The 20,740-nt window shown below is 41.3% G+C and overlaps 1 long non-coding RNA gene across 1 annotated transcript in view; it reads right to left on the bottom strand.

Annotated features, from left to right (window-relative positions):
* Window positions 1-20,056, bottom strand: part of LOC134729723 (uncharacterized) — a 158,238-nt gene extending 138,182 nt beyond the window's left edge. Inside the window, exons 1-2 of the long non-coding RNA XR_010111082.1 lie at window positions 19,907-20,056; window positions 17,807-17,886 (exon numbers count right to left, since the gene is read on the bottom strand). This is a non-coding gene — a long non-coding RNA (uncharacterized LOC134729723). The remainder of the gene's footprint in view (window positions 1-17,806; window positions 17,887-19,906) is intronic.
* Between the last annotated feature and the right edge of the window lie 684 nt (window positions 20,057-20,740).

Below are 20,740 nucleotides of genomic sequence, written 5' to 3' on the forward strand. Positions count from 1 at the left end.
AGCAGTGCTTATAGGGAAATTTATAGTTGTAAGTGTCTATATTTACAAAGTAGAATGATCTTAAATGAATAACCACTGGCTACCTTAAGAAACTAGAAAAAGAACTAAACCCAAAGCAGAAAAAGGAAGGAAATAATAAATATTAGAGACAAAATAAACGAAATAGAGAATAGAAAATAATAAAAATAAATCAATAAAACCAAAAAGTAGAAGTTGATAAGATCAACAAAATTGACAAATGTTTCCAAAAACTGAACAAGAAAAAAAGAAAGGATTCAAATAACTAAAATTGGAAATGATATAGGGAATGTTACTACTGACCTTACAGAAAAAAAAAATAGGATTATAACAAAAAACAATGGGCAATTGTACACCAAAAAATCAGATAACCTAGATGAAACGGACATATTCTTAGAAAGATAAACCAACCTAAACTGACTCAAAAAGAAACAGAAGTCTGAATAGAGTTATAAAAAATACAGAGATTGAATTAGTAGGGGAAAACATTGCAAAGAAAAGGTCAGGCCCAGATAGCTTCACTGGTGAATTCTACCAAAACTTTAAAGAATACTTGACGTCAATCCTTCACAAACTCTTCCAAAAAATAGAAGAGGGAGAACGTTTCCCAACTCATTCTATGAAGCCAGTATTACTCTGATACCCAAATCAAAGACATCACAAGAGAAGAAAATTACATACTAATATTTATTGTGCATATATGCAAACTTCTGAACATACTATTAGTAAACCAAATCCAACAACATATGAAAAGATGTGTACACTGTGACCAAATGAGATTTATCCCAGAAATGCAATGTGGATTCAACATAAAAAATCAAGCAATGCAATATGTCATATTAATAAAGAACAAAACCACATGGTCATCTCAGTAGACATGGAAAGCATTTGATAAAATCAACATCCTTTCATGATAAAAACACTCAATAAACTAGTAATAGAAGGGAATTTCCTCAACCTCATAAAGGGCATCTACAAAAAAAGTTAACATCGTCTTTTTTTGTTTGTTTGTTTTGTTTTATGAGATGGAGTCTCTCTCTGTCACCCAGGCTGGAGTGCAGTGGCGCCATCACGGCTCACTGCAACCTCTGCCTCCCAGGTTCAAGTGATTCTCCTGGCTCTGTCTCCTGAGTAGCTGGGATTACAGGCATGTGCCACCAGACCTGGCTAATTTTTGTATTTTTAGTTGAGACGGGGTTTCACTATGTTGGTCAGGCTAGTCTTGAACTCTTGACCTAGTGATCCGCCCACCTCAGCCTCCCAAAGTGCTGGGATTACAGGCATGAGCCACTGCACCCAGCTATTAATATCGCCTTTAATAGTGAAAGGCAGTGCTTTCTGCCTATGATCAGGAATAAGGAAAGTATGTCCCCTCTCTGCATTTCTATTCAACATTTAGTGGGAGATTCTAGCCAGGGCAACAGGCAAGAAAGAGAAATAAAAGACATCCAGATTGAAAAGGAAGAAGTAAAACTCTCTAGTGGCAGATGGCATGATTTTGCATATAGAAAATCCTAAGGAATACACACACACATGCACACACACCCCAACCTATTAGAGCTAATAAACGAGTTCAGCAAGGTTGCAGGATAAAAGATTAATAAACAAAGCTCAATTATATTTTTACACACTACAATGAATAATCTGAGAATGAAATTAAAAAGCAATTCCATTTATAATCAAAAAGAATAAAATGCTTAGGAGTAAATTTAACAAAAAATGTGCAAGGCTCGTACAGTGAAAATTATAAAATATTGTTGAAAGAAATTAAGGAAGGCTAAATAGATGAAAAGACACAATGTGTTCATAGATTGGAAGACTTAACATTGTTAAGCTGGATTATGAAAAAAAATCACCTATATATGCTTCTAGTTTTCATTTTTAAGTATTTAAATCTTTTATTTTCTTTTATTTCAGCACAAGCAATCTAGTTTTTTTTCCAAATGGCTGCCACTAATTCTAATGTTATGTATTAAATGTATCTTTTCCTCACTGATTTGAAATACTGCCCTCTAAATTCCCAAAGTATTTCTTAATTACTATGTTTCTTAGTCCCTTGGGATTCTTACAAAACCTGTGTTAACTGGATATATGTCAAAAAAACAAATGAGATAAATAAGAGAATGGAAATATTCACCTAAGGGTAAGTCAGCAGGAAAGTTCTTCAAGGACATAGTCATTTTAACCAAGTGCTATGTCTAAAGTTCAGTTAGATGGTCTGCATCTGCAGCAGGTGCCAGGCAAACAAGCAAGAGGGCAAGGATCTAGGGCAATCTGGGGTTTTGTGGCCCTCTTACTGTAAAATCCTTCCCATTAGAGTTCTTGGATTTTTGCGAGAGCATGGTGGTTTTTAATAAGCGCATAACCGAAAGAAGGCTTTGCACTTCAAAGCCTGTTGTAATTACCCGCTGCATTAGTAAAGTAAGACCAGTTGCAACAAGAACTTTAAGTGTTTCATGGCATCTCTTTGCAGCAAGACAGCCTTTCTGAAGGTGACTGCAGACAGACATGGTCCTGCATCTTTGCCAAATACAGAATCAACTCAGCATCTCACTGACACTAATTATCAGCTTGTGTTTATTCACATCACAGAAAAGAGCTTAATTTACATAATACATATTGGTCAATTCTTTGCTTTTGAACTTCACCTTTGCCCATCAGCGGATCAATATGTATTTAATCTTCTGTTTTAGAACTGATTTTAAGACTCACAGTAAGAGGCCCAGATTTCACAATCATTAATTGCTATTATCAGCCCCTTTTCATTTCCTAAACATCAGCAATTTCTTAAAGTTCTGCTTTCATTCCTTTATTAAGTTATCCCTTCTTGTTCATCACTTGGTTCTATTGTGCCTTTCAACAAAGTACAGAGTTTACAACTAGCCAATAATGTAAAACAAAAGAATGCTCTGAAATTTTCCATTGATTCTCCAGTCTATCTGACCTCATCAACAACTGCATGCAAAACTCAAGTCGTCTGACCATTTCCTGATGGATGCTATCAAGTACTTCCAAAGTTCCAGATAGGTCTGCCAAAGGGTAGAGGACTCAGATTCTTCCTTTCTCTCTTTTAAATAAGAACTGAATTATCATCTTTGGATGGCTAATTATTCTATATATTACAGTGTAACTGGTTGCTCCCTAAATTTTCATATTTTCAAGTATATCAAAATATACTATACTCCTGACTAGCATCAGGAGAATCTGCCATTCCTTCATCACCTAATTCAGGCAAGTCACTTAATCTCTCTGGGTCTTAGTATCCTCATCTATAAAATGGATTAACAATAGAGCATTTTTGGAAATTATACGATAACCTGAATAATGTATTTTACACAGAGCCTGGCTCCCAGGACAAATAAGGGACTTAAAGCCCAAATGAAGGACTGTCCTGTTAACAGTATTGGTATCACTGCCATCACGTAGACTAAATAAGGGGTAGTAACTGAATGGAAGGGAGTCATCTGACTAAATGGTCAGTTGTGTTCCTACCTGCCTGTATATTTACCCTCAACTGATTTTCAACAAGGGAGCCAAATTAATTCAATGGAAAAAGAATATTATTTTCAACAAATTATGCTGGAACAACTTGGTATCATCATGCAAAAGAATGAAGTTGGACTCCTATTTCATACCATATACAAAAATGAACTCAAAATGGATAAAAGACCTACACGTAAGAACCAAAACTCTTACAAGAAAACACAGGGGTAAGTCTTTGTGAGTTTGAATTAGCAATGGTTTCTTAGATATTACATCAAAAGCACAAATAACAAAAGCAAAAATACACATATATGATTGCATCAAAATTAAAATATTTTGTGCTTTAAAGGACTTCATCAAGAGAGTGAAAAGACAACCCACACAGGCTGGGCGCAGTGGCTCATGTCTGTAATCCTAGCACTTTGGGAGGCTGAGGTGGGCAGACCACTTGAGGCCAGGAGTTCGAGACCAGCCTGACCAACACAGTGAAACCCCCGTCTCTAACAAAAAATACAAAAATTAGCCAGGCATGGTGGTGCACATCTGTAGTCCCAGCTACTCGGGAGGCTGAGGCAGAGAATCCCTTGAACCTGGGAAGTAGAGGTTGCAGTGAGCCAAGATTGCAGCACTGCCCTCCAGCCTAGGCGACACAGCGAGACCCTGTCTCGAAAAAAAAAAAAAAAAGACAACCCACAAAATGGGGGAAAGTTATTTGCAAATCACATAGCTGATAAAGACTTGTATCTAGGATATAAAGAATTCCTAAAATTCAATAATAAAAAGACAAATAATCTATTACAAATTGGCAAAGGATCTGAACAAATAAACCATGAAGATAATACAAATGGTCAATAAACACACATGAAAAGATACCCAACCTCACTAGCCATCAGGGAAATGCCAGTCACAACCACAGTGCGATATCACGTCACACCCACTATGATGGCTAGAATCTAAAAGACAGATAATAAGTGTTGGCAAGTATGTGGAGAAATTTGAACGCTCATATGCTGCTGGTGGGAATGTAAACTAGTGCAGCTACTTTGAAAAACAGTCTAGCAATGCCTCAAAGTGTTAAACATAAGAGTTAATACCAGCACTTTGGGAGGCCGAGGCAGGCAGATCATGAGGTCAGGAGATCGAGACCATCCTGACAAACACGGTGAAACCTCATCTCTACTAAAAATACAAAAAATTAGCCAGGCGTGGTGGCAGGCACCTGTAGTCCCAGCTACTCAGGAGGCTGAGGAGGGAGAATGGCGTGAACTCAGGAGGCGGAGCTTGCAGTGAGCCAAGATTGCGCCACTGCACTCCAGCCTGGGCAAAGAGCAAGACTCCGTCTCAAAACAAAACAAAACAAAAAAAAGAGTTACCATATGACCCGACAATCTCTCTGCTGGGTATATTCCCAAAGGAAATGAAATCAGCATCTTGTAGAGACATCTGCATGCCCATGTTCACTGCTGCATTATTCACAGTAACCAAGATATGGAAACAACCTAAGCATCTGTCAACAGATGAATGGATAAAGAAACTGTGGTATGTACATGTATGTATATATCTATCTCTATCTCTATATATCTATACCTATAGCTATATATCTAGATATTTCTAGGATCTGAGCAAATATACCATGAAGATCTATATATTCAGATATAGAGATCTATAGATATATCTAGATATATAGATATATGTGCATACCACAATTTCTTTATCATTCATAGATATAAAGATATATCTATAGATATAGCTATATAGATAAATATATGTACATACCACAATATATGTATCTATGTGGTATGCATAAATAGATACACATTATATATCTTTATATTACATATATATAGATATATATATCTTTAGAGTATCCATCATTTTTAAGGCTGAATAATATCCATTGTATACTGAATAACTTCCATTGTATACAGAATAATATCCATTTTGTGTATATATATAATTGAATATTATTCAGCCTTTAAAAAATACAAATATTATTCATCTTTGTGACAACATACATGAACTTGGAGGACATCATGCTACGTGAAATTAACCAGACACAGAAAGAAAAATGCTGCATGATCTCACTTATATGAAGAAACTTTTAAAGAGTCAAATGCATAGAAACAAAGAATTAAAACTGTGGTTACCAGGAAGGTGGAAGGAGAGGGAAGAAATGAAGAGATATATGTCAAAGGAGACAAAGCTGCAGATAGGCAGGATGAATAAAACCTAGAGACCTAATGTACAATATGAGGACTATAGTTATAATATTATATTGTATACTGGAAGCTTGCTAAGACAGTAGATTTTAGGTGCTCTCTACAGGGTATTAGAGTGAGCAGAGATGGAGAATCAATGGGAACCTGAAAATGATCATTTTATCTGGTCCAGCATTGACATACACAGTGAAATTGTTTCTGTTTGAAAACAGGAAAGGCAGTAGTCTAAATTCACTTAACCTTTATATTCTGGGCAAACAAATAATTGTCCAGTTTACAAAAGAGCAACAGGTTTCTTTAAATAGGCCAGTGTTTAATTGCTTTCCTGGATGAATTCCTTGTTTTCTGAATAAAGGCATGAGTCAATGAGTTCAATGAGTTCAGCTCAGTTCAGTGAGCACCACAGCTCTTTGCTATGTAAATGACCTATTTAGAAATGAATTGCATTTCTGAATTTTTCTCAGCAGCAGTTGTTTTTAACCAAGGTCTTGCACATCAATTGTTCTGTAATCTTCAGGGTTGGGATGGGGAGAGAAACAAAAGAAATAAGAAATTAATTGTACCGTGTAATCGTAAGAATCTACACTTTGAGGGTTTGCCATTTTGTTGATAGGAAAAAAAATTGCTATGTGCAGTGATACTGTAATCAAAATGACAAGCAATGGAAAAGGAATTTCAGGCATACTCTCCTGTTTTAAGCTGAAGCACAGAGAATAAAGTACGTAGCAGCCACGGCTTTGATTCTGGTCAGAATTACTCAGGTTTCCTCTCTACAATTGCTTAACCTTGGCCATCAAATTTTGTGCCACTTCTTATGCTACCATTGTGGGCATATGGAATCATCCTCCTGGGAGCTGTAATTCGTTTCATCTTATCTTGCAGGCAGGGGACCCTGATTTCATTACCAAGGTTGTAGGCACAAAATGGGATGGCTAGGGTTCACAATGACTCCCACCCCAACCATGGACTTGTTCTGCTCCCACTCTGCCCCTGGCCATGGCAAATTGATCCAAGGAGGAAGACACTGGACTCAAACTGAGCCAAAATTAAAGGGGAACAGAAAGTAAAGGATATTCTACAAACACCTCACCAATACTCCTCAAAACTGTCCAGTCATCAAAAACAAGGAAAGTCTGAGAAATTCTGTCTAGAGAAGCCTCGGGAGATATGACTACTAAATGTAATGCAGTGCCCTGGATGGGCTCCTGGGGCAGAAAAATGATATTAAATAAAAACTAAGGAAATCTGAGTAAACTGTGGAATTTAGGTAATAACAATGTGTCAACATCCGTTCATTATTTGTGACAAATGTACCATAGCAGTGTTAACAATAGCGGAAATAGTACAGGGACTCTTTCTAATATTCTTGCAACTTTTCAGTAAACTGAAACTATTCTAAAATTATAAGTTGATCAAAAAGAAGGAATCAGAGAGACCAGAGGTGGTTGGAGCGGAGGGTTCTGGCCCCACCCTAGAAAGCAGTCCTGATGCTGAGGATGCTGGAGTGGCCCCAATTCCTGCTCAGCCTTACGGTCTTTCTTTGATCCCATGAGCTCCCTCAATGTGCTTCCCATAGTCCTAATGCCTAACGTGCTGAAGTTACCCAGGAATGAAATCTGTTGCTTGCAACCAAAGGTTCTTACCAGAAGCTCTGCTTCTGAGTCCTTAGGAAAGAGGTAGTGCTCTCAATTTATAAGGCAATGGTTGGGCCATGATGTGGTGTGGATGTTTGTCCCCTCCAAATCTCCTGTTGAAATGTAATCCCTCTCAATTTATAAGGCAATGGTTGGGCCATGATGTGGTGTGGATGTTTGTCCCCTCCAAATCTCCTGTTGAAATGTAATCCCCAATGTTGAAGGTGGGACCCCCCATGACTGGCTTAGCAGCATCCACAGTGATGAGTGTGTTCTCACTCAGTTCATGTGAGAACTGCTTGTTTAAAGGAGTCTGAGACCTCCCCCTTGGCTCTCTGGCTCCCTCTCTCATCATGTGACATGCAGGCTCCGCCGTGATTGGAAGCTTCCTGAGGCCTCACTAGAAGCCCAGCAGATGCCGGCACCACACTTCCTGTACAGCCTACAGAACCATGAGCCAAGATAAAACCTCTTTTCTTTATAAATTACCCAGCCTTGGGTATTCCTTTATAGCAACACAAGAACGGACTAACAGTAAGCTGTAATGCAAATCTTATTCTGTAATTTTCATAACTTTCCTCAGTAAACATTTTACCAGAGCTCTTGAGACAGAGGAGCACCTATTTCATTCTTTCCTCTCCTCTCCTCCCAGCATGGGTCTCCACAGAGATGACCCATGCCCATGGCAGACATAGCTAATTGATCACAACACTCATTCCCTGAGCATGAATGCAGAGGAGTAGATGCTGTTGGTATTGCTCCCAGGTCCCTTTTATCACTAAGGGCACCCATTTCCTGGCTGCTATGAATGCCAATACTGGATACTCACAGCTGCCCCCACCTCCACAGAATTGTCTTCAGCGGAATTGGAGGATCTTCACCTGAGGCGGCCAGCAACCAATAACTGACTAATAAAGTCCAGCCCTCTTGCCTCGAAGTGGGTACAACTCTGAGGTGTGATTTACGCTCTAGAGGCCTGCATGGGATTAAGCTGAAATTGGGCTGCAGCTGAGACCACATCCCTACATAGCTCCTTCCCCTGCCCTATCTGGTTGCCCTCACTCCCTTCCTCCAAAGAGCCCCTTTCAATAAACCCAGTGCATCTGAATCCTTGCCTGAGGTTCTGCTTCAGGGAACCCAACACAGTGACTCTGGCAGCCACTACCAATACATAAGTGTTGACACATGAGGTGAAACCTATTTGACATCTCTACTAGGAAAAATACGAACAAATGGGAGAAATTGTGCCAGCAAAAAAGGAAACATCAACAAAGAAGCTAGAAGCCTATTTAACCACTGGCCCCTGCAAAGGCCAAGGCGAGTGTATAGCCTGCACGTTCTCTGTGGAGACACCGCGTTCAGGCACGGTTTGAGACCTGCCCACCATCATCCATCATTGGACTGCCTGTCCTCAACCCACCATGGAGAACAAGCTTTTCTATGGGAAGGACATCTGCAGGATAAAATGGGAAAAGAGGAAGGTAAAGAGGGACAGCTCTTACTTCCAGGAGCTGTCCTGTCTGATCTCGGAAGGCATTTCTCCTTCCCTTTGAAGAGTGTCCTGGAGAAGAAGCAGCCTCACTGTCTCAAGACCCCCCCCTGCAAGTGGCATCAGAGAACTCTCATGCAGTTGGGCATTTTTATTACTAAATATAACCTGGCCTTTTTTTCTCTGCTATTGTTTAATGCCAGCTGCGTTTTATTTAAAATAAAAAAAGAGTGGGCCGGGTGCGGTGGCTCACGCCTGTAATCCCAGCACTTTGGGAGTCCGAGGTGGGTGGATCACGAGGTCAGGAGATCGAGACCATCCTGGCTAACACGGTGAAACCCCGTCTCTACTAAAAAAAAAAAATACAAAAAAATTAGCCAGGTGTGGTGGCGAGGGCCTGTGGTCTCAGCTACTCGGGAGGCTGAGGCAGGAGAACGGCGTGAACCCGGGAGGTGGAGCTTGCAGTGAGCCAAGATTGCACCACCGCACTCCAACCTGGGTGACAGAGCAAGATTCCCTCTCAACAACAACAACAAAAAGAGTGTACTTGGGCAGGAAATGTGTATGTAAGACTGATGAAACAGAAACCCAAAATAACACTGGTCAAAAAAATAAATCAAAATCTATTTATCTATTTCTGTCTTATGTAGAAGTCCAGGCTAGTATGGCAGCTCAATGGCATAGCTCTTGAGAGGGTACAGATTCCTCCTCATGTTGCTTTGCCATCTCCAGAGCATCACTCTTGTCTGGTGAGTCCAGCGTGGTTCATCATTGCATCTGGACTTCAGCCAGCAGCAAGTGGGAACAGGTAAAGGGGTGGATATGCCCCTTCCTTTTAAGGGCATGACCTGGATCACACATCATCTTAAGGCTATATTTCCATTTACCAAAAAGTTAAATACACAGCCACATCTACCTGCAAGGGAGGCTGGCAGATGGAGGGTTTAACTTGGGAGCCATGAATCCAGCTACCAATGGACTGTTCTATTGCTATGAGTGAAAAGAGAATGGATATGGGGGTACAGTTTGCAGGGCAATGAGATATCAGGAATGCAGGCAAGGGTCTGAGAGCAGTGATACCTTCTTAGGGAAACTGGGCTGACTTGAGGGTCTCAGACACCCCAATTCATTGCCTCCATTGGATTGTATTACTGTTCCCCCAAATTCTACTTTCCTCTCGTGGTGCAACACCCCCCACCCCCGCCCTGTAAAAATCAACTTGCTTCAGCCAATGAGATGTGGGCAGAAGTGACGTGTGTTGCTTTCAGAAGAAAGCTATAAAGGCCAGGCCATGATTCATGGTCTCTTTCTTCTCTTTGCCACAAAACCAGCAATGTTCCAGACAGGCCGTTCCATCAGCCTTGGAACTGCAGATGATGTGGGCAGAACCAAGCCTGCCTGAGAGGGTCATGCAGCATGAGAGAGAAACAAACCTTGATGCTGCTGCAAGCCCCTGAGGTTGCCAGGTTGCTGATGTGTTAGCACAGCATAACTCAGCCTGGCCTGCCAGGTACAGTCCCATGTCCACCTGCCAGTGAATCCACAGTGGAGTCCATGTCCAAAAAGTACAGCCAATTGCCATAGCTTAATAGTACTAATGGCTGCCTTTCACTGAACACTTACAATGGGCTAAGCCTTAATAATTTTAGTAACATTAAAGAAATCATTTAAGCTTCATTTGGAGTTGATAAGCAAATTACAGATAGTTCCTAATGCTTTCATTTCATAATTGATCACTGAAATGCACATGGGTAACTGGTATTTGAAACAACTCTAATGAGTCCTTTTATAAAATAAGAGTCTTTGAGGACGAAGCCCTGCCCCTAAATATATCTTATGAGCATTTAACAGATTGCAAAATTGTAGAATTATATTCCTGATGATTAGGAAAAATGATCATTTTAATTATTTTATTGTTAACATACTATTAGATGGACAGCTAGGATACTCTGACTGTGAGTAGGGGAGGAACCAACCAGAAGTAGCTAAAAGGCTAAGGATAGTCTTAACAGACCCAATCAGAAGTACAGAGGCAGGAAAGCTCCAGGCTTGGTTCAGTGGCTCTATGGTGTCATTAAGGACCCAGATGCTCTCCATCTTTCTGCCCTGTAATCCCTGTGTCAGTAATGCCTCCCCTTATGGTTACAAGGAGGCTGCCATAGCCCCAAGTACCATATCTATATAATATGTCAACATCTGGCAAAAGGAGAGGGGAGAATGGCAGTGTCTCCACACTCATCTCTTCTTCTAAGGCAGAAAAGCCATTTTCTAAAGCCCCATCATAGATTTCACCCAACCCCTGTGTCACATGAACACTTTGCCCATGCCTAGCCACAAGCAAGACAAAGAAGGCAAATTTCTTTTAAGAATCCACATGGCTAAATTAGTTAGGATAGGATAGGTTGTGCTGCAGTGACAATAACCCCCCAAATCTCAGTGACTTTATACAACTTAGGTTTGTTCCACACATTCATACTACAAGTCCAAGAAGTCTCTCAGGGATCCAGGATACAGCATTTTTAATGTGAGGCCTCCCCATTTCCTACAGCAGGGGATGAGACAGCTACAGGGTCATACACCAGTTTTTCTTTACTTCAGTCTGGAAATAATTTATGTTCCTTCTACCCACTTTAATCATAACTTGCTCCATGACCCCACCCTGCTGTAAGTGCTAGACGATGCACAGGGACAGATGAAATTCTGTCTCTGCCATGCTGGCTTTTCCCCACTATCACCATTCCCTCTCTGTTATCCCTTTGCCCCTTCCTCAATCAACCCCCAATACCATCACCTCTATGCCCTTGTTTGTGTGGTCCATGTCACTCCTCCCTTCCTCAGAACTCTGTGGGTCCCAAGCCCTTCTTGTATCTTTGTGACTGTACCACTCTAGTGACTTCTGTAAGTCAAAAGCATTCTTTCCTCTGCCTGTTGCTGCTGTCAAGAAGAGGGAGGGGTGATTTTGGGGAACCATGAACAGAGGAAAAAGGACATCAGAAATTCCTGTTCCAATGTACAATTCGACGTTTGTCAAAGTGTCTAAATAATCATTCCAACCTCACAGTGTGAGGATTTGTTCCTTGGGGGGAAAAAAAATACGTCTTTTAGTTTTACATAAGAGATACGGATTCCACCTAACATAACACTGTCTTTAGAATTTCAATTGTGTAAGAAAAAAATTATATATGTGCACTGGGAAAAAATCTTAGCAAAATATTAACAGCATTTACACCTGTGCAATGGGATTATGAGTAACTTATTTTCTTCTTAACATACAAATGCCATGCTTCAATAGTGGGGGAAGAACTACTTTAAAGAAGTCAAGCTTTTTCATCCCCACGGTATCACTTCTCTACACTTGCTTTCCGTCCGACCCTGAGAAGTTAATTCCCAGCACAAATACCAAGTATTATTATTATTAGGGGTTAGTTTTCTGGTGGGGAGGCAGGAGCTAGGGACAAGGGGAAGGATATTTTACCTGAACTTAAAGTGGAAAGCATTTATGCAATTTTTCATTCCCAGGAGCAATCTTCCAGCTGGACTAAAAATTCCTTGGAACCTAGCTGATACTGATAAGGTTTGACAGAAAATAAAATCCCAATCATTTTCACCCAGAAATGTTGAGCAGAAAACTGAAGTGAGAAAAGAATTTCTATCACCAAAAGCTTTCTTGTGCTGCTCTTTGTTATTTATAAGATTCTCACCATGAAAGGTTCCCCACGAAGGGGCCATCGCAACCAGGTATGTGCGAGCCGCCTCGGAAGAAAAATGGATTCTTTGACTGACTGTGAGCCATAGGAGGCTTTTATAATATTCTGACCACAGAAGAGCCACGAGAAAGAAAACAGAACGGGAAAAGGGCTCAGCATGAGTTCCACCCTTAGGTTTGGTATTTTCTGTTGCTGCTTTTAAACAAAGGAAGCTCAAACTCTATTTAGCCCTCTGAGGAAGAAAAGTGCTACGGGATTGGCACATTAATTACATGCCAAGGACATTTTCCTAAGGAGAAAATCTTTGGTGGTTTCAAAGAAAAATACACTGCTGTTGACTGAAAGGGGCTGCTGGGTTATTCCTGATCACCTTTCCTGAACCACAGACATCTTTTTCTTCTGGGTACTACTGAAACAAAAGAAGTTATAAATAAATAAGTAGGCATCCTTAAAGCAGAATTCCATTTGAGTTGTTGGGAATTACGTACAAATACGCAGTCCAGGTCTGTGGGGGACACGATGATGTCAATGTCACAGTGCTGCGAACGTTGCATCACATTGCTGCAATGTTGGTTCTGGAGACAGCAGAACCAACATCAACCAATTACATGATGCATGGACTGAACCTTTGTGTCCCTTAAATTCATACGTTAAAACCTAATCCCCAACATGGTGGTACTGGAATGTCTCTGGACAGGTGATTAGGTCACGAAGGTGAAGCCCTCATGAATGGGATTAGCATCCTTATAAGGAGCTAAAGAGAGGAGAGTTGTCCCTTCCACCACATGAGTACCCAGCAAGAAGATGCCATCTAGGAACCAAGAGCAGCTGCCACCAGATGCCAAACCTACGGGGCCTTGTTCTTGGACTTCCCAGCCTCCAGAACTGTGAGAACTAAATTTCTCACAGTTGTTGTTTATAAGCCACCCAGTTGGTGGTATTTTCTTATAGCAGCCAAAACAAACTAAGACAGTGACCCTGGGCAAAATCAAGGGATACAGCCAGACTTGGTTTCTTCTCCATCTATAGGATGGTGATAATAATAGCACACAAAAATGTTGTCACGATTAAATAAGACTTGGATATACAATATATGTTGCTACACTTACTCGTATTTATACATGAATGCCCTGGTCTTTGTATACAAACATCTGTGTCTGCAATGGACTGCCACAGACACTGACGCCCAAAAGATGTGGTTTTGGTTTTTTTTAAAGTACCTACTCAAGGAAATTAGTCCAGCAATCCCTTCTCAGTGAACTCGTACTGCAGAGCGTATTTGCATCCCTCTCCCTTGGATTCATTTATTTGCAGTTTATTTTTCTAGCAGTCACTACAATCCCCATAATACAGGAAGTCTCATTCATGGCTCATGTCTGGGAGACTTGACAGATGCTGCTTAAATATTTAGAAATTTCTCTTTAAAGAAAGCAGCTGAAACTGAAGCCTGTCAAGCTGTTAAAATGTGGCCCTATTCCTCAAGTTCACATTTAAATGTTAAGATTATATTTGGCTTTCAGCGTTTCTAGAGAGACCGTAGTGATTTTTATATGTATATTTTTTCAGAGTCAACATAGATGGCACTTACCTTTTCATAACTTTCATATACAATGTCATGACTGAAAACTAAACATGTAACTGACTGTTCACTTTCAATTTAAGTAAATCATTTGGTGTGGTTATTACGAAAGTAGAACTTCAAATTCTTTTCCATCCAAAGAAAACACAATTAAAATCCAAGCAACATTCCAGTGGAGTATTGCTTTATTTGAAGAAGCAAAATGTCTAGCTGACAATAATAATAAAAAAAAAACCTCAAGAAAGCGACAGAGCCAACTGTCAAGGATGTGACACCAAATGGTAACTTAAGTGTCATCATTCTTATGATTCTGTCTCAGTGAAGATGGTGTGGCAGGGTGATGGGCTACATCCTATTTCCCTTTCCTTGGAAGGAACATGGAGTTCCTGAGAATTTAGGAAGACTTGGAGCCAGCTACCTCGGCCTTGTTGCCTGTCTGCTAGACCAGACTGTCTGAAGCAGAGATGTGAGAAATTAAACATCAGAGAAGGAACTAGGGCTTCTCAGGCTGGGTTTCTGACATTCTTTCCTCCCCTGGCAGGTGTAATAAAAGACACACATGTCAACCCTTAACAGCTCAGAGGCAAAGCAGGTAACATTTCACTATAAAGAGCACAATTATGGAAAACTGCCTTATCGAGCTATTTTCTTGTCCCACAGAAGACTCAAAGAAATTCTTCTGTGTTGCTCTCTTGACAATTTCATACCAGAAAGGATTTTTACAGCAGCAAGAAGCAGCCTGAGAGCGATTGAATTTTCCAATATAAACCTGAATCCACTTCAGGAGGAGGGATGATAAGGCTCCATGGCCTGTCACTTTCCAAAGATGCCTGGATATGGCCATTTCGGAAGGTGAAAGCCAGTGCCTGTTTCTTCATCATATTCTTCTATTGAGTAAAATAGATAATCTTAGGTATAAATATACGTCATTTTTTTCATGGCATTTAATATAATTATTTCATTTTGGTTGGGGAAAAAGGTCATAGCCCATAAGTATATTTTCTTCATCTGAATTAGACTGTACTTAAAAAAAAAAGAAAAAGTTTTTGAGTGCTGGAGCACAGCAAAAATGTCTCTGCTCCCTGTTTGTAAAATGGTCTCTCTGTGATTAAAAGCCTCCTTCTAAATGTGACTTCTTGTCTGTATTCTTGAATGTAGACAGTATTTAGCCAGTGAATCATTAATAATTTTTTTCCCCACAAATATGATTGAGCACCTGCTATGTGGAAGGTCCTGTGCTGGGCTTATCAAAAAGAATGTCCCTATCCCTGCCCTCCAGAAGCTCCCAGTGTTGTGGGACTCTGATGGATGGACAGGGGTAGTGAAGACTCAGACATGGTGGGGCCACGCCGAACTGGTAATGTTTTAAAACACTTCTTTCAGCAAAAGTGTAGTCAGACTCCTAACAAATGAGTGAACTATTTATCTACCTCCCCAAGACAGTGTGGTACTGGCAGAACAAAAGAGAGCACCTGGAAACAGACCCACACAGACAGAACCAACTGATTTTTGACAAAGGTGAAAAGCGATTCACTGGAAGAAGGATGGCTTTCCAACAGATGGTGTGGACTTATTGGACATCCAGAGGCAAAATAAATAAACTTCAGCAGAAACCTCACACCTTATTTAAAAAAATTCAAAATAGATCACAAACCTAAATGAAAAACGTTAAACGTTTTAGAAGCAAACATAGGAGAAAATCTTTGTAATCTGGGATTAGGCAAAGAGTTCATAGATATGACACCAAAAAAGATAAAGTTGCTAAATTGGACTTTATCAAAATCAAAAACTTGCTCAGTGAAAAGTTAAGAGAATAAAAAATCAAGCTACAGACTGGGAGATAATATTTTTTAAATACCTAAAAAAAGAGTTGGATCTAGAATATAAAAAGAACTACCAAAGTGCAGCAGTAAGAAAATCAGACAACCCAGTTTTTAAAAAATGGTCAAAACACTAGCATAGGTGTGTTACCAAATGGTATATATATGTGACAAGCATATGAAAAAGATGTTTATCATAGTCATTAGGCAGATGCAAATGAAAATGATCATGAGGCACCACTGTACACCTATTAGAATAAATTTTAAAACCTGACAGTAACAAGTGCTGGTGAGGATGCAGAGAAACTGGAACATCTAAACATTTCTTATAAAGTTAAACACAGACTTACCATATGACCCAGCAATCCTACTCACAGGGGTTTACCCAAGAGAAATGTGAGCCTGTGTCCACTCAAAAATTTGTATGCAGATACTTATTAGAAGTTTTATTCATGACAAGGCCAGGCGCGGTGGCTCACACCTGTAATCCCAGCACTTTGGGAGGCCAAGGCAGGCAGATTACCTGAGGTCAGAAGTTCGAGACTAGCCTGGCTAACATGATGAAACCCTGTCTCTACTAAAAATACAAGAATTAGCCAGTGAGCCGCAATGAACCGCAGTGAGCCGAGATCGTGCCACAGCACTCCAGCCTGGGCGACACAGCGAGACCCCGACTCAAAAAAATAAAAATAAAAAAGAAGAAGAAGTCATAACACTATAAAACTGGAAACCACCCAGATGTCCATCATCAGTGGGTTAACAAATTGTAATACATCCATACAATGGATAACCAGCAGCAATAAAAAGGTACGACCTAGTGATTCCTGCAATAACATGGATGATCTGAAAAGCATTCTGCTAAGTGAAGGAAAGTCAGACACAAAAGACTACATACGGTATGATTTCCTTCATATAATATTCTAGGAAAGGAAAAACCATAGCGACAGAAGAAAGCACAGTGGATTGCGCGGGGCCAGAGCTGGGGAGGAAATTGACTCCAAAAGGGCATACGGGAATTTTTTTTTTTTTAGGTGCTGTAAATATGCTACATTATAATTGTGAGGTGGTTACATGAGGGTGTATATGTGTCAAACTCATCAAATTGTACATTTCATTTTTTACTAATTTGATCCTTTGTAAAATATGCCACAAAAAGCTGACTTTTACTAAATCAGTGGGGGCCAGGCATGGTGGCTCATGCTTGTAATCACAACATTTTGGGAGGCCAAGGTGGGAGGATCACTTGAGTCCGGGAAGTTGAGATCTGCCTGGGCAACATAGTGAAACCTCATCTTTACAAAAAATCAAAAAAGTAGCCAGGTGTGGGGGTGCATGCCTGTAATCCCAGCTACTTGGGAGGCTGAGGTGGGAGGACTGCTTGAGCCTGGGAGGTTGAGGCTGCAGTGAGCTATGATTGAGCCACTGCACTCGAGTCTGGGCAACAGAGATCCTGTCTCAGAAACCAGCCAACCAACCAACCAACCAACCAACCAATGGGAAGTAAAAATCCACACATTAAGCCAAGAGTTTTTTGGAAAAGGCACAAAGATGGAAGGATTTTATATAGAAGATATCAAAATATGGTAACTATAAAGCAACCATATTTTAAAAGTATGCTACTGGTACAGCAATAGACAAATGGATCTGTTGACATAAAATAAAGTCCAAAAACAGAGCAATGTACATATTCAGTAAACACTTTGGCAGCAATTTAAATTTGCAGGAAAAAATGGACTGTTCACAATTCAATAAATGGAGTTGAAATCTGGATTTCATTTGGAAAAAGAATTGTTAGTTCCATAATGCACATCGTTCTCAACAATAAAACCTTAATTGATTAATTGATCATTGACTTACTTGTGAAGGCTCACGCCATTGATTTCATGATCCTATTTAATGTCTGGAAGACCACCTCCTGGATTATGGTAGGCAGGACCCTACAATAAATTAAAAGAATGCTCCTGAACACCCAAACTGATGGTGTCACTTCTGCCTTCTAGCGGGCATCAGTCATCGCACTGGGAAGATAAATACCTGAAGTGTTCCCTTCCACCTACACAGATAAAGCAGAGAGCATGGAAACCCTGAAATGTCAACATCCCTGCTCGCTCTTCCAAGATGCCGAAATAGATATGTGATCGTGTGTGAAGCTGAGCCCTTTAATGTTACTTAGATGTCCAACAGAGGGACGAAGAGTCAAAATTCTCTGCATTATAAGAGGAATTCAGGAGAAGCACCTTCCAGGAGGGAAGGCTCTAGCAACACCAGAGGAAGCTGCAGCTGGGAAGGAGGCAGCCAGGGAACAGTTCTTGGTGGCAGGGCCAAAGGACTTCCAAGACAAGGAGGCCAATGGCTAATACTCAAGGTTAAGCCATCAGTGTCAAGCAGTGTGAGCCCACCCTCTGTCCTTCCAAACCTTCAGTAAAGACCTAACACCTGACTATGCTGGGTGAGTTGTTCTGGGGTAAGTGGCAGTTTTGTGGGAAAGCTTTTCTTCCTATTCCTGATCTTTCCTTCTACGAGTCAGGACATCCATTCACCTGACACTCAGCCTCCCTCTGCCCCTGGACACCTGTATTAGGCCATTCTTGCATTGCTATAAAGAAATACCTGAGACTGGGTAATTTGTAAAGAAAAGAGGTTTAATTGGCTCACGGTTCTGCAGGCTTTACAGGCAACGTGATGCTGGCATCTGCTCGGCTTCTGGAGTGGCCTCAGGAAGCTCATAATCATGTTAGAAGGCAAAGGGGAAGCAGGCACAGGCCCAGAGCAGGAGCAAGAGATGGAGGGGTAGGTGCTACACCCTTTTAAACAACCAGATCTCACAAACTGACTCACTATGGTGAGGACAGTATCAAGGGGATGGTGCTAAACTATTCATGAGAAATCCGCCCCTATCATCAAATCACCTCCCACCAGGCTCTACCTCCAACACTAGGGATTACATTTCAACAAGAGATTCGGGCAGAGACATGTATACAAACTCTATCACCACCCCTCATTTGCTGGAAAGAGAAGCTGGGCCAGCAGAGCTCAGCTGCTGCTCCTGCTTGTCTTTCAGAACCAGCCAGGTGTAGACCTGGGACTGCACACGCCCTTCGGTACCCCCCTTCTTCCCTGGCCTCTGAGTCTCTGGTTTCTGTTAGGAAACCCACTACTGTGCCTCCGAGGCACACTCTCCTCTCCTTTTGTCTTGGTTTAGGAGTCTGGCAGGGGGGAGAGGGTATGATTTATGGAGCCCCTCAAATCTCAAGAAGAGGTTCCATGTGTAAAGGAAAAGCCCCAAGATTCATCCAAGCACCCAGGAAACTGAGGACACAGTGTCCTTGTGGGAACTCCCTGAGAAACTTTCATTCCAGAACTCAGAGTTGAGGGCATCTTCCTTCTCTTTATCTTATCTGACTCTTGTCCTAAATCCTTCACTTTGTCACTGGAGTCCTGACAGACCCTTTCCAGCGCCTTCTCTTTCAGTCACTGGCCTTCAGAATCTCAAGAGCAGCAATCCCAGCTCTGCCAAGCCCCCAGCAGTGTCTGCCAGAGCGGGAGCTGGGGCAGACAAGCTGATGATGGAGGGAAATGAACAGAAACTGCTTTTCTCTGAGACTTCTCTCCAAAATATGTACTGCTTTGGCTTTGAAGGGCGGAACTTTATTTTATTTTATTGTCAGAAGAAAAAAAGACGAGTTGCTTCTGACCAAAAAAAATTCAGTCAGTCATAGATGATGACTGGCTCCAACCCAAACGCAGATTATGGGAAACACTCCATTTTGAGCAAGCATGAAGGCTTTCCCAGCAACTCTCGTCAACACCAATTATTTACCCCTCACTTTGGCGCTCTGTCCTTAACCAAGGCAAGATTTAGAATCACTGAATCATGGGATCATTGGGCCCACTTGCCTCTACCTACCCACCCCATTTCATCCATGAGAAACTGACCCAAACGATGACATCTCTTACCTACTTGGTAAGCAGTGGCATGATCTGGACCAGGATCCCAAACTCTGGAGTCTCAAGTCTACACTCATCCCGTGGCTCAGGATTTGTTTCACAGCTCCAGGCATCATCTCCCTTGGGGAAAAGGAGTTCCTTGGTGGCAGAGAGCTAGTGCTTTGCAGAGAGAAGAAAAGAGTACCAAAATTTGAACAGAGCCTGCTATGTTCCTGTTGCAAGGCTAGTGACATGGCTAGAGTGGACCCCTTTGATAATGTCTTCCTAACAAGCCTGTCTGTTGGAGGACATTGTTTTGGGCTGAATTGTGGGCCACAAAAAAATTCGTATGTTAAAGTCCTAACCCCTGGATCTCCTGAGGTAACCATATTCGAATGTAGGGTTATGAAAGAGGTAATTAAGTTAAAATGAGGCCATTAGGGTAGGCCTTAATCTGACCACAGTCCTTATAAAAAGAGGAGATTAGGACACAGACCCATACATGGAGGAAAAATGTGTGAAGACACAGGGAGAAGGTGGCCACCCGCAAGCCAAGGAGAGAGGCCTCAGAAGAAACCAACCCTGCCCGCACCTCGATCTTGGACTTCCAAGCTACACGGCTGTGTCTAAACAAAGCCCAGTTGTTTCAGCCCCTCAATCTGTGGTATCTTGTTGGGGCAGCCCGGAAGATTCATATAGGCACCCAGTCCCCATCCTACTCAGGCTTTCAGGCTGGGAGCCTGCCCCTCTGGCCAGAGCCAACTGAACCAAACAGACTCTATGTGAAGAGCTGGAACTGAGAGTGGCACAGAGATCGCTGCATGGAAGAGCTTTGTTAGTGGAGACTTTGGGGTGAAGATACCC

Source organism: Pan paniscus, chromosome 22 (assembly GCF_029289425.2).
Source record: "Pan paniscus chromosome 22, NHGRI_mPanPan1-v2.0_pri, whole genome shotgun sequence".
NCBI classification, from domain to species: domain Eukaryota; kingdom Metazoa; phylum Chordata; class Mammalia; order Primates; family Hominidae; genus Pan; species Pan paniscus.